Raw genomic sequence first — 12,917 nt, 5'->3', positions numbered from 1 at the left:
CCTGTGTTCACCAATGTGAAAATATCTGGGTTCAAGCCATTGATGAACTGATCAGCAGTAGCTTCCTCGCTGTCAGCCACATGTGGAGCAAATTTCAACAAGGTGGAGAACTTGGACACGTATGCTTCTATGTTCATCTGTCCCTGCCTTAGATTAGCAAACTCTGCCCCTTTGTCCTTCCGATACGACACTGGAAAGAATCGTTGGTAAAATTCAGTTCTAAATATATTCCAGGTAATAGTCGTACCTCTATGCTCCATGGCTCTCTTTCTAGTAATCCACCAGTCCTTAGCAACATCGTGTAACTGGTGTCCAATTAATCGAACTCGCCTCTCATCTGTATACTCCAATGAGTCAAAAATCATTTCAATATCATCAAGCCAACTCTCGAACTCCACAGCGTTCTCTGTTCCTTTCAAAGTTGGCGGTTGAAATGACTGAAATCTTTTCAGTAACGTTTCCATTGGAGTCGGTGTTACATCCATTGGAGGATTTGATGTACTTCCCTGTTCTGGGATTCGTTTGGGAGGCATATCTGGTTATCAACAGAATTAGTAACGCAAACACAACAACCAACTTCAGTCCTCCTCTAATCATCTTACTGCTGATCTAGAATCCGTGCTGATCCATTCTCAATAAAAAAATATTACTATATCAAATCAGATAAGCAAGTAACATGTATTAAAGCAATAAGACATGCTAGCATTCAAAAGCAGAAAAGAAATCCTCAATCTACCCCGCTCACTAGCCTCTTCTATCTCAATCTAAAGGATATATCGCTCTGATACCACCTGTTGTGGGGACCCGGACGCTAATCATCTTATTAATCGTTATTGGGACTAATTTAATTAATTATAATAAACAGGATCTAAATTTTTTTTTAAATGCGGAACGTAATGGCATACATCTTAACATACACGTCAGTATTAAAAGTACAAATCTTGCACTATATACAATCAGTCTCAACTAAGGTTTAACAACTATATAACAAGTGTTTAAACCCTAACTCTAGTCCAAGTCCGTATTCTCCACTCTAACTCGATCTTTCTTCACCTCTGTGACCCTGAACCTGTCCCACCTGTTGCCATGCACACATACAGACAAGACAACAGCCGGATAACTCCGGTGAGATATAAATATCCCAGTATAAAAAATGTATCAATGCAATCATATAAAACATATATGAAAGCATAAACAATCACTAAAACTTGTATCTAATCTGACTACATGAATCAATACGAATCTGTATTTAAGTCAATGACTTATTATCTTATCTCAACTTATTTCTAACCTAGGGATCCCGATCTAATTTAGACTTTGGTATGCTGTATCGAATGTCTACAATAGACGTCGATCTACATCTAAGCTCATCGATACACCGTAAGTCTAGAGTCCCCGCGGTTCTAACAAAGACTCGGCGGTTCTGCCTTAGCTAGGCTGATCTGCCCTAGACTCAAACTCTGGCTCTGCTATAATTCAATAGACTAAACATATCAATCTGATAATCTGCAAGTATCAATGCAATAAAATAAAGTATGTGATTTTGGGAAACTCAAGTCAAACCTAACTCGAGTTGTGCAATCCCGAATCAACATTTATTTATACATTTCGTTCTGTCGCTCTGATACAATCGAAGTCTCGACTCAAAGTCAGTCAATGTTCAATCTGGCAATGACAATATCAATACTCTGTATCAATATTCTAATCAAATCACAACATCTCTGTTTTATCAAATTCCGACGGTACAACATTACAATCTTGCGATACCGGTGATACCACATCAGTATATACTAATTCCAATAACTTATAATCAACCACCGTACGAATCTGACATCACATCTCAGTCAATTTAACTCTGAAATTCATAACAATTCCATATTCAGTCTGTTTCTTAATCTGACTTCGATTCTACACTGTCTAACATGTCAAGAACAACATATATGACGTGTATTCAATTCCAACAACATCATAATTTCAAAACATGTCAAAACGTAATAAAACTTACGTCCAGTTGTAGCCTGCGTCGATAGGAACTCAGTACCGAAGTCGGATTCAAATTTGGACAGACGGATTGATCGTAAATCAAATTCTGAAGTCAACGAGCAATTCCCCCTCAACTTTCGTTTCTTCTTTCTTCTGAGGATTCACGTTTGTATATATATATATATATACCAACTCGCATTCAAAGAAACGTGGCAACCTTACAATTTGCATGTCTCGCGCATATGCGCGACATTACTGGCGCATATGCGCGAGACCTACTGGTCTCGGCCTTAGCAGCTCGCGCATATGCGCGACATTACTAGCGCATATGTGCGATGTCTTCTGGACCTCACTTGCATAGGCTCGCGCATATGCGCGACATCTTCCGCGCATATGCGCGAGGTCTTCTGCCTGTTTGGCGCATGTGCGCCAATGCTACTGTCCTCGCACATCATTTTTCACACGCGATCTCATTTCGTGCCTCGGTTAGCCTTTTCATAATTATCTCGATTAAAAATCAATAATCGTAATTTAACACGATATAAAATCTCGGGCATTACAGCTCAATTAGAAATAATTATTAAACTAGTGGGCTTGAGTAAAATGAAGTAAAGTTTAAATGGTCTCAAATGTGTTTGAGATATTTAAATAAATGTCCATGAGACTTGTAATTGTTACAAGCCCAAGTCAAAAGGCATGCAAGGGAGGTGAAAGGTTGAAGACAACTTTTTCATAAAGCAATGCATGGCATGCTCATGAATTGAATCACTTTTTCAAGTACCAAGAAAAGCCATCCTTCTCTACTCCATCTTCCTTATGGCCGAAATTTCTTCATGATATTCTCCTTCAATTTTCTTTCTTTCATTGTTGAGAAAATCATACTCTTCTCAATGAAAAATACTCTAATTTTTTAATTATCAAATTCAAAAATGAAGTTTACAAATTATAAATTTGTCAAGGCTTAAAGATTTATTCTTGGTTTATGTAATATTGTTTAACTAAAAGTAAAACAAAGGAAACCACTATAATTAATGGTTCCAATTAAATATTTAAACACACACATAATATAATATAGTTTCCACTATAGAAAATACCGAATTAACCGATATTTTATATATGGTACCTATGATTATATATATAACTATATAAATATATAATTGCATAAAGTAAATGTTAAATTAAATCATTATATTTCATTTAGAACAACCGGCAGAGCCACGCTATTGCCTAAATGAAATATATGATTTACTAATTTAGTTGCGATAAAGTAAAAGTTAGTTGCGGGAAAGTAAAAGTTAGTTGCGATAAAATAAAAGTTAGTTGCGGTAAAGTAAAAGTTAGTTGCCGTAAAGTAAAAGTTAGATGCGAAAAGTAAAAGTTAGATGCGATAAAGTAAAAGTTAGATTGTTAGGTGTTAGTATTTAATCATAATATTGCATTTAGAATAACCGGCAGAGCCACGCTATCGTCTAAATGAAATATATGATATATATATAACAATAATAATAATTGATGAAATATTTATTGTATCAAAATTAAACAACAAATCAAGATAACCACTTCAATGGTATCAAGCATTTGATGTAAATCGATAACAACAAATAATTCATTTTTATACCTACAATAAAAAGAAGTTAGCTAAATGAAATGAAATAAAGAAAGAATATACAAAATATAAACAATCTTACTTCACCAAAAATTCATCCTCTTCACTTTGACATAATAGATTTAGCTTTCCATGAGCTTACTTTTGATCAACACTCATATTTGGGAAAATGAAAAATATATTGGAACTTAGAACTTTTATACAAACACACTATATTTTACAATGAGATAGAATGATCCTCAAGCTAGCACAAGGCCTCTCTCTATTTAAAGGCCAAATGAGAGAAATGGTCAAAAATTTTATTAATGCCATGTAATTGTAATAGTAGTTTTTGTCTCCTCCAACTTCAATTCCATGGCTCTTCTTCCAATGCTATGTTCCACGACTTTAATCTCCGAATTTGACTCTGCTCAAAACAGAAAACATGTAGGGCATTGCCTGTAGATGAATTTGGCCATTTGGTTCACCTCATTTGGTTAAATATTGAATTACTTATGATTTTTTTACTATAATCTGGTCATAGTAAAAGTAAATCTGTCTTCTTTTTTATATTTGCACAATTTGATCATCTTAATGAACATTTTAGGCGTTCATGTCTTCTGCAAAGTTGTAGATAATTTCTCAAGGATTCCAAAAATGTTTGAATCACCTCCATTTGAATTTTGTAGCTTGACTAATCATTATTTTACCAACACGTAGAAAACCTGAAAATAAAACATATTTAGTAAGACATTTAAATATAAACAAACAATACTAAAATAACATAATTTTATAATTTTTATGAAACTTAAATTTTAAAATACAGGTTTTAACATATAATAATTTATTAATTTTAAGTTTCATCACACCCCCACACTATCTTATTACTAGTCCCTTAGTAATAAAATAAAATTTATCAGAAAATCACAATCTAGATTCTTTATTCCTATTATATATTCAAATATACAAACATATTCATTTTAAAAACAAGATCATATACCGATTTATATATATATATATATATTCGTTTAATATAATAATATATAATTATATGTGTTTTTATTATTATTCATTTTCACATAATATATAAAGTAACAATATATATTTTTTTAAATTTCTAAATTTTTTATAATAATATAGTCAAAAAGATAATTCACACCACCCGCCATAACATATATAATATCAAGAATATTATTGTAAAAGTCTCAACTCCATATATTCTTTCAGATCAAAATATTAATGAATAGCTAGTTTTGACTCATGGAGTTAGACTGAATATTAACTCTCATTGAAAAAGGCTAAGTATTAAAGCAGATAATTAAATAAACTAATATTGATAACAAAATAGGAAAATATATAAAGAATTAAATCCCCTTTCTTTTGTTTTTTTCTCTTTTTTTTCTTTTTTTTTATTTTTATTTTTTAAATAACGTGGCTGCAAAATTTTACAATAACATAAAATTTTTTTTATCCAAACATTCTACCATAAATATCTATATATATGTATATATAAATATTTATATAACGGATACATCGGACTACCTTTGAAACTTATCAGCACAAAAAAATCTTTTTGTTTTGTTTTGTTTTTGTTTTTGTTTTTTTTTTTAAGAACACATTTATAGTTGTTTTTACAACACATTGATAGTACATCAATCAAATTTTAAAAAATAAATTACAATAAATAAAGTACTTTGCAGTCCGTTATTTATATACTTATTTTTTTTAATAAATTTTTTTTAGGGGAATTATATTCTTGTAATTAATCATTTTTTAATAATCAATAAAACTTTATTAATTGTTTTCTCATTTCTCACCACTTACTCACAAAAGATGTGTGAGTATATATTATACTTTTACAAAAATAATTCTTTCAATAATACATCTTAACAACCATACAAACCATATCTTTTAACTATATTCTCATAAAATTTTAGAAATTATTTTATTTGAAAACACACACAATTATATATATAAATAAATAAACACATATATTATATATATTATATTAATTGATCAAATATATATATATATAAATTGGTACATATGAAAAACTAATTTTTCTTGTAGTCTGTAATTTGAATGTAATGAATATTAAAATCTAGTGTATTGTAATTTTTCAATAATTATTAACTAATGCGTCTCAGGTGCATTTTACTGACACCTTACTCAACATTGAACTAAAAATTATTATTATTATTACTATATATAAGTATATATTTTTATTTTCATATAATAAAAAAAACTAAGAGGAGAAGAAGAAGAAATTATTCATACATCATTAAAACATACCGTTGAATCACAAGTTTAGCATCACATGAATTTTCTTTTCTTACTCTTGGATGTTGGCCAATTAAATTGAGATAAGAATGTATCTGGTTCATGAATAAATCCTTGCAGTAAATCAATAAGTTCATCTTCACTTGTAGCAGAAACTAACATCCTTCGTGAAGCTAATGAAAGAAATCCCTGTTCCACAACATCACCAAGAAACGATAACAGCTTATCATAATAGTTGTTAATATTTAACAAACCAATTGGCTTATGATGGATATTAATTTTGCCCAGCAAACAGTATGAAATATTTCCTCTAAAGTACCGAAACCTCCTGGCAAAGCAATGAAAGCATCTGAATGTTCAATCATTTGAGTAATTCGTTCATACACGTTGTCCACTTTCATTTCTTCTCCTATTGTTGGTCCAGTAAGACTGGCTAAGGTAATCGGAATAATGCCTAAGACTTCACTTCCACCTGCATGCGCAACTTTTGCAACTTTTCCCATGAGACCAACTTCACCACCATCATATACCAAATGAATCTTTTTTTAGCAAGTGTTATGCCAAGCTTTTCTGCTACTTCTTCATAAATTGAATCTTGTCCTGCACTAGATCCACAAAATACACAAATATTTTTTATTTTACTTACCGTGGATGTTGACATGTTTAGAAATATGTTTTCTGTAATTATTAGATCACATCATATGAATTTATAAGCGTACCATGCCAAAAGTCAATATTTGAACAGGAAATCATTATTAATAAAAGAAAATAAAAATGACATAAAATTAAAACACATAAATACAACGTAGTTGTGATTGTGGCTCACATCTTCTTCTGATTTTACGTTCAGTAACGGTTTCAACGCCTTCTATGAGTCGAGGATATGCTTACCATCTAATTTTCTTATAAATTGGCAAACATGGTATTTTAACGTCAGATTTCCAAGAATAAATTGTGTGTATATATATATATATATATATTACTTATCAAAATAGATATGTGTTACAACAGTAGGATCTTTGTAAGGCTCATTCCACCGTCCATATTGATATTCCTCATGTTGAAATTGCCACCATAGTTTAAGAAGTTCATTTTGCACGTACACACCAGAATGCGTATCAAAAACCTCTAGAAAATTATCCAAAGGCTCTTTACTCATACCATTCTTAATGAATAAAATTTTATTTTCTCTATTCATTGATGTCATTCTTACATTTTTGCATTTGTCCTTACATGTCCACCTTGCACATTTATGACATCCACCTATACGTTTAGCTCTTCGCTTTTTGGCATATGTGCTTTTACCAAATCTTGGCATATGTCTTATTATTATTTCACTTGCTTCCCCAACCAATCGGACTTTTGCTTCAATTATCAAACGGACATCATTCGGTATGCCATAAAACATCATCAACATTAATCGCTCACATATAGCTTTATATATTTTTTTCAGCACATTATCAGGTCAACAAGCAAAATATTTACGAAGATTAATAATACACGCATCCATATTTTTTTAATTATTATTATTATTATTATTATATATTTCAATTATTTTGGGAAAACTGAAGAAACCGACTTAAACAGTCACGGAGTACCGTTATCCGCCATTTAACCGGGAAATGAACTAGAATCTGCAAAAAAATTGAAAATATCAAACAACTATTGTGGATCATATAAAGGCATAAACTCATCATTAAGAATTTCATTTTCTATAAAAGGATTAACTCTTTGCCCATTAACTTTAAACACGTCATTATTTTTAGGATTTTCAATATCAACAGCACCATGAGGATAAACAAATTTAACTATAAATGGTCCTGACCACCTCGATCTTAGTTTTTCTGGAAATAAATGCAAACGAGAATTATAAAGTAGAACTTTTTGTCCAATTTCAAATGACTTTCTCATAATATTTTTATCATGAAAGACTTTGGTTTTATCTTTATAAATCTTTGAATTTTCATATGCATAATTTCTTAATTCTTCAAGTTCATTCAATTGCAATTTTCTTAATTTAGATGCATCATCTAAATTAATATTAAATGCTTTAATTACCCAATAAGCTTTATGTTCAAATTCAACCGGTAAATGACAATGCTTACCAAAAACTAACCTATATGGTGACATCCCTAATGATGTTTTAAATGCAGTTCTGTATGCCCATAATGCATCAGTTAATCTTAAAGACCAATCTTTTTGATTTGGATTAACTGTTTTTTCTAAAATTTGTTTGATTTCTCTATTTGCAAGTTCAAATTTACCATTACTTTGAGGATGATATGAGGTAGAAACTTTATGTGTAATGCCATATTTTCTTAACGAAGAAGAAAATGATTTATTTATAAAATGACTTCCCTCATCACTAATTATTGCTCTAGGTATTCCAAATCGTCTAAAAATATTTTATTTTAAAAATTTTATAACAACTTTATGATCATTAGTTCTACATGCAATTGCTTCAATCCATTTTGAAACATAATCAACAGCGACTAAAATGTAGGTAAATCCAAAAGATAATTGAAATGGACCCATAAAATCTATCCCCCAACTATCAAATATTTCAATAATTATGATTGGATTTAAAGGCATCATGTTTCGTTTTGAAATTGATCTCATCTTCTGACAGTTTTCACAAGATTTGCAAAATAAGTGCGTATCTTTGAATAAAGACGGCCAATAAAATCCACATTGTAAGATTTTTGTAGCTGTTTTATTGGATGAAAAATGACCTCCACATGCTTCAGGATGACAAATTTTAATAACATTACTTCCTTCATTGTCGGGTATGCATCGTCGAAAAATTTGGTCAGGACAATACTTAAACAAGTAAGGATCATCCCAATAAATTTTTTTTACTTCTATCAAGAATTTATTCTTATCCTGTGAATTCCAATGAGAAGGCATTTTATTTGTCACAAGAAAATTTACAATGTTAGCAAACCATGACATAATAGTAGCATAAAACAACTGATCATATGGAAAATTTTCATTTATTGGTTTTTCATTATGAGATGATTCAGTCATTATTCTAGATAAATGATCGGCTACAACATTTTCTGTTCCTTTTTTATCTTTAATTATAATATCAAATTCTTGTAACAATAAGATCCACCATATTAATCTTGGCTTCGCATCTTGTTTATTTGATAAATATTTTATGGAAGAATAATCAGTGTAAACAATAGTAGTAGAACCAATTAAATAAGATCGAAACTTATCTAATTCAAATACTATTGAAAGTAATTCTTTTTCAGTAGTTGAATAATTTATCTGGGCACTATTGAAGGTTCTACTAGCATAATAGGTTGCATAAGGCTTTCCTTCTTTTGTTTGTCCTAACACAGCTCCTATAGCATAATCACTTGCATCACACATTAATTCAAATGGTAAAGACTAATATGGAGGTTGTAAAATAGGTGATGTAATTAAAAGATTAATTATTTTTTTAAAAGCATTTTCACATTTCTGAGTCCATTCAAATTGTGTATCTTTTGTTAAAAGATTTGAAATTGGTTTAGATATTATGCTAAATTTTTTTATAAACCTTCGATAAAATCCTGCATGACTCAAGAATGATCGAACTTCTTTGACCGTTTTTGGTGATGTTAAATTAGCAATAACATCAACTTTGGCTTTATCAAATTCAATTCCTTTTTCAGATATCACATGTTCTAAAACAATCCCAGATTTAACCATATAATGACATTTTTCCCAATTTAAAACAAGATTTTTTTCTTCACATCTTTTTAATACTTCTTCTAGGTTTTTAAGACAATTTTCAAATGAGTTTCCAAAAACAGTTATATCATCCATAAAAACTTCTACAAATTCTTCAATCATATCACTGAAAATACTTAACATGCATCTTTGAAAAATAGCCGGAGCATTACATAAACCAAATGGCATTATTTTAAATGCAAAATTTTCAAAAGGGCAAGTGAAAGTGGTTTTTTCTTGATCTTCTAATGATATAGGTATTTGATAATACCCCGAATACCCATCAAGAAAACAGTAATAAGAATTATCTGCTACTTTTTCTAGAATTTGATCTAAAAATGGTAGTGAGAAATGATCTTTTCTAGTTGCATCGTTTAATTTTCTATAATCAATACACATACGCCAACTAGATGGAATTCTGGCTTGTAATAACTCTCCATATTCATTTTTTATAACAGTGATGCCTGACTTTTTAGGTATTACTTGTGTTGGACTTACCCATTTACTATCTGAGATTGGATAAATAATTTCAGTATCTAATAATTTTAATACTTCATTCTTAACAACATCCTTCATATGTGGATTTAACCTTCTTTGTGGTTGTTGATATATTTTAGCATTTTCTTCCAAGTGAATTTTATGTGTGCAAATTAAAGGATTTATACTTTTTATATCTTTCAAAGTCCATCCAATTGCATTTTTATATTTTTTAAGTAATTTAATTAAATCTTCTTCTTGATTTGGTAGAAGAGTGGAAAAAATTACAACAGGAAATGTTTTATTTTCACCAAGAAATACATATTTCAATTCTAATGGTAAAACTTTTAATTCAAGTTTTGCATTATCATCTTCTTTAGAATTATTTTCAGACTCAAAACTTTCCATTTAAAAAACTTCAGATTGTTAATTTTCTTCTTGTATATTTACTTCCACAATTTTTTCTATTTCATTATCATATTTATTTTCATTTATATTTGGTTTTTTACATAAATTGAACACATTAAGTTCTAGAGTCATATTTCCAAAAGACAATTTCAGTATTCCATTTCGACAATTAATTAAAGCATTTGAAGTTGCTAGAAATGGTCGTCCCAATATTACTGGAATTTCATTATGTACTTCTATTGGTTGTGTATCCAAGACAATAAAATCTATAGGATATATAAATTTATCGACTTGAACCAACACATCTTCTACAATACCTCTAGATATTTTGATTGACTTATCCGCCAGTAAGAGAGTAACAGAAGTGGGTTTTAATTCTCCTAAATTAAGTTTTTCATAAACTGAATAAGGAAGTAAATTCACACTTGCTCCCAAATCTAACAAAGCTTTTTTAATTTTATTTTTTCCAATAATACATGAAATTGTTGGACAACCAGGATCTTTATATTTTAAACTAGAATTGTTTTGAAGAATAGAACTTACTTGTTCAGCCAAGAATGCTTTCTTCTTCATATGCAATTTTCTCTTCACAGTACATAAGTCTTTTAAAAATTTTGCATAGGAAGGTACTTGTTTAATAGCATCTAATAATGGAATATTTATCTTTACTTGTTTAAAAACTTTATAGATATCAGAATCATTTTTTTGTTTTTTATGATTTGTTAATGCATGAGAAAATGGTGGAGGTTTATTTGACTAATTTACTATTTTAGATGATTTAACATTCACAATATTATTCTTAGAATTTAAGATATCATCATTCTCAAAAGTATCAGGATTATCATCCTTACTCTTTGAATTTAAATGATCCTTGTTTTCATTACTATATGGATGATTAACTATTTTACCACTTCTAAGGGTAATAACAGATTTTATTTGATCAATTTTATCATTATTTAATTCTTGATTTTGAGTTTTAGGATAAGGTTGAGGTTGAGATGGAAATTTTTCTTTTTCATGAATATTAAGTGCAGATGCAATTTTTGCAAGAGTTTCTTTCAAATCACCAATAGATTGACTGATTTGAATATTGATAGACTCTTGCTTTTGGATAAATGCATGAATTATATCTTCAAAGTTTTTTCTTGGAGGTGTAACATATGGAATATAACCTTGATGATTTTGGTTATTTTGAAAATGTTGTTGTGAAGGTTGTGCATTATTATCATTCCTCCAACTAAAATTAGGATGATTTTTCCATCCAAGAACATATGATTGTGAAAAAGGATCTAATATTGGTTTTTTATAATTGTTAACATAATTTTTTTGTTCATGGAGACATTCTTTAAATGAAGGTAATGTTGGACAATTTTTTGTAGAATGATCATGTGTATCACATATATGACAAACAATTTTTTGAATACTTTTTAATTGACCACTCCTTTTCTTTTCTAATGACTCAATTTTTCTTGCTAAAGATGCAAGTTTAGCTTGAATATCTATATCATCTTTAAGATTATAGATACCACCCCCATTTGTTGAATTATTGATTTTAGTTGTTGGTGGTTCTATTGTGCCTATATTATCCCAATTTTGAGCATTTTCTGCTAATGAATCCAAATACTCCATAGCTTTATTTGGGTTTTTATCTTCAAAAGTTCCATTACACATGAATTCTATCATTTGCCTATCTTTAGGTATAAGACCTTCATAAAAGTGAGAAAATTTTCTCCATGTTTCAAAACCATAATGTGGGCATGTATTAAGTAATTATTTATATCTATCCCAACATTGATAAGATGTTTCTCCTTGTTTTTGAGAAAAATTTGTAATTTGTCTTTTAAAAGAGTTTGTTCTATGGGAAGGGAAAAACTTTTTGAGAAATTGTTGTTGCATTTCTTCCCATGATCTTATTGAACTTGATCTTAAATTTTGTAGCCATATTTTAATTTTATCTTTTAAAGAAAAAGGGAAAAGATTTAATCGAACTATATCCATGCTACAATTTTGATCTTTATAAGTGTTACAAACTTCCTCGAATTCTCTTAGATGTAAATATGGATTTTCAAAATCTAAGCCATGAAAATTTGGTAAAATTTGAATAATTTATGGTTTAAAGTTGAAATTAGATGCATCAGGAGGAAAAACTAAACAAGATGAGACACTAGTTCTAATAGGGTTCATATATATGGTGCCTAAGTGTTCTTAATTGATCATGTTCTTGATTTTATTATTATTATTATTATTATTATTATTATTATTATTATTATCTTGATTATTTGAATTATCATCCATGCTTAAATTATTTTCAGATACTCGAATAAGTCTACCACTCTTTTTACGACTCCAAATACTCATACAAGTAAAAAACAACACAATACTTATAAATAAAACATAAATAACAAATATAAACTTAATTTATACCTCCCCGGCAACGGCGCCAAAAACTTGCTACTACTTAAAT

At 29.4% G+C, this 12,917-nt stretch overlaps 1 pseudogene; it reads right to left on the bottom strand.

Annotated features, from left to right (window-relative positions):
* Positions 1 to 3,935: 3,935 nt before the first annotated feature.
* LOC142521836 (uncharacterized) lies at positions 3,936 to 12,637 on the bottom strand (annotated as a pseudogene).
* Positions 12,638 to 12,917: the final 280 nt, after the last annotated feature.

Source organism: Primulina tabacum, chromosome 13, assembly GCF_025594145.1.
Source record: "Primulina tabacum isolate GXHZ01 chromosome 13, ASM2559414v2, whole genome shotgun sequence".
NCBI lineage: Eukaryota > Viridiplantae > Streptophyta > Magnoliopsida > Lamiales > Gesneriaceae > Primulina > Primulina tabacum.
The sequence above is the reverse complement of the archived record's forward strand: the minus strand, read 5'-3'. Positions and strand labels throughout refer to the sequence as shown.